Below are 2,998 nucleotides of genomic sequence, written 5' to 3'. Positions count from 1 at the left end.
TTTTGTTTTGTTTTGTTTTATCCGCTGCCCGCCCCCCCCCCCCCATGTTTGAAGAGTCGCCGGAATCAGTGGGAAAAGAACCACAGTCAGGACCCAGGACCGTGTGATCACAAGAGTGCAGAAGCCAAGGAGACACAGAGGTGGCGGGGCTGGGGGCACCGCTGGAGGTGAGGCAGTTGGAGAAGTAGGTGGGGTGCCCCAGGGAAAGGGCAGAGGAGACAGCTGGGGGGACACCGGAGAAGATGCCCTCCGAGGAGCCTGGGGAGTTGGGCCCACCCGGTCGGTCCACTGGATCAACCCTGGGGTTTGGGGCCTGCTCGGATGGCATGGCAGAAACACCCAGAGAAGGGTCTGGAAGCAGAAAGGTTAGGTTGGGGGGTTCTCATCAGTCCCGCGCCCCCATTCTTAGATAGGCACAATCGAGGTTCTCTGAGTCTTATGTCAGGGCATGTGCAAGTTCAGTTCAAGCCCTTTCCAACCTCACTGCACCCCCAGACTCCTCCTTACAGATGCGAGGGTGTGGGGTGGCGGTGAAGAGGGGTTGCGTATGGAGGAGCAGCGACCCGGGGATGCACAGCATTTCCTCTTAGTGACGTGCCCAGCCCGAATTGAGAGTGGGGGGACCTGAGTCCCGGTGGCCTCTGTGCATCTTGGCACCCCAGCGGGTTTTCCCCCCAAGTGCCCTGGAAGGATAGCTTTCTAGGGTGCTGGTGGGGGGTGCGGGGGTGTTGGGGCCTCTGTACGTATCCAGCCAGGATTCCGGCTTGGGGCCTGTCAGGGGGTGGGCGGGCCGGGGGTGGGGGGAGGGAGCCGGGAAATTTGGGGCTGGAGCTCCCTCTACAGGACAAAAGGGCCCCTCAGCGCCTGCCTCCGCGGCCTCTCCAGCCAGGCCTGGCCTGGCCGCCCGCTGGCCGCCCCGTCCTCGCCCTCTTGTTTTCTCTTTCAGTCCGACAGCCTTGCCCAACTTTGATTTGAACAAGTTGTAGAGAGCACTGGACGAGTGCCGCCTTGGGCACGAAGTGGAGGGTACCTTTTTTTTTTTTTTTTTTTTTTTAATTTTCCTCCTCTTTGGTTAGTCAATTTAGTTAGTAAATTCTGTGGTTAGTAAGTTTCGTCCTGTGTGGAGCCTGTGACAGTCTCGTGGCTCCCCTGGGAGGTTTGGGCAGGGCTCGAACGCCTGAAGCCACAGAACAAAGCACGGCATTGTATGTATTGTACAGCTCCACGTTCCGCAGGAGCCTGGTCCACATGGGGACCCATCCAGGCTGGGGGGGGAGTGGGGACAGCTGCCGGCGGGCACCCCCCGGGAAACCCCACTGAGGCTGGATAGGCGGGGTATGGTGGGCCCTCCAGGGGCCAGTGGGTCTGTTGGTGGCCAGTGTGTTAGCCCGTGGCCTTTCACAGAGGCCTGGTGAAGCAGAGGCTGACATCTGGGCAAAGACATTCTGAGGCTGGGACTCCCCCTCCGGCCCCTTCCCCAGAGGTGGGAGATGTTTCTCCGGCTCCCTCCTCTCCCAGCTCTTTATTAATGGTGTTTACAGGTCCAGACTCCTTCCCAGGACTTAGATACAGGCTGTGGTTCAGCTCAGGCCCTGGCCCCATGGAACAGGCTTCAACTGCCTGGGTGGGCCTTGAACCTCAGAGGCCAGGGCCTTGGAGGCAGGCAGAGGCCTCCGCTAATCAGCATGAGTGTCTTTCGGGGGACAGCACGCCCGACAGCCTGTCAGCTATGGCCTCACAAGCTTCTCTGTCGCATAGACCTAGTTCCCCAGTCTACGTCCCATGAATCTCTGAGCAGATAATTAACTTCGCTGTGCTGTATTTCCTCATCTGTGCAATGGGAATAATCATGCCTACCCCGCCAGGTGGATGTGCCCACGAGAGACAGAGGCTGTCCAGGCCTGGCATGTGGTAGTGAGGGTAACATAGCTTCGGTATCACTAACGTTCTGTTCTAGAATCTCAGTCCCCTCTCTTCGACTCTGGACGGTATTCAGCTCACCAGCTCCCATCAGCCGTCTGCCTCCAGGCATCTCAGGACCCAGCTCAACCCAGGGAGAAAGGAAACTCCCCAGGCAGGGGTGATCGGGGAGAGGGATGACGGCAGAAGTCTGGCAGCCTTTCCACACGGAACGTCAGCCCAGGGAGGAGAAAATGCATCTGGTCACAAGGAGAGGGGTGTGGAGAGGCCAAGCCGAGCTTGCGGAGGTCGGACCCGCCCCGTCCTCGGTGGCTCTGCCGTGAAAACCCCACGGCCTGCTCACCTCTTCAGCCCGGCTCATTCCGGGGATAATGGTCCTTGGATGAGACCAGTCCCGCCCCCCTGAAGGGGCAGTGTGTGGACGTGCTGAGGAGAGCCGGGAAAACCTGGGAGTGGGGAGTGGCCACTCCCGTGTATTTGTAGCCTCTCGGTTGCACGGAACACACGGCCCTTCAAATGGCCCCAAAGTGACCCCCAAAAGGTAACGCCGTCCAAACAAAGAAACCTAAAAAAGGGGAGAGGAGGCCGCTCCCCTCCACCTTCACCAGGGAGCTGGTTCCGGGTCCTCCTCCCTGAACCGTCCCCTCGTCCCCTCCCTCTCCCCCTTTTCAGGGACCCCAGACACTGCCTCCATCCATCCTTTATTGTGTGGCCCTCAAATTTTAAAAGGGGAAAGGAAGCCGGAAAGGCAGGGCTCCCAGAGAGAGAGAGACACACACACAGAGAGAGAAGGAAGCCAGAGAGAGAAGAGAGCGAGAATACATGGGAATCTTACCCTGGGTCCTGATTAAGCTTCAATTAGAAATAAAATATGTCAATCACTCCGCCTGGAAGGGGTGCCGGCTGTCGTGGCTGGTTATGCAAAGCACGCCAAGGTGTGTGGGGATCATCAATTAGGTCAGAGGAAGGAGTGTATGTCACCACGTCCCTCATTATCTGCATGCAGCCAGAGGTGGGGGTGCATCACCGGGCCAGCGAGCCAGAGGAGAATAAAATTATCTCCCTAAGTGATGGCCCA

This window comes from Herpailurus yagouaroundi, unplaced genomic scaffold (genome assembly GCF_014898765.1).
Source record: "Herpailurus yagouaroundi ecotype Mexico unplaced genomic scaffold, PumYag 190, whole genome shotgun sequence".
Classification (NCBI taxonomy): Eukaryota; Metazoa; Chordata; class Mammalia; order Carnivora; family Felidae; genus Herpailurus; species Herpailurus yagouaroundi.
Note: the sequence above shows the minus strand (reverse complement) of the source record.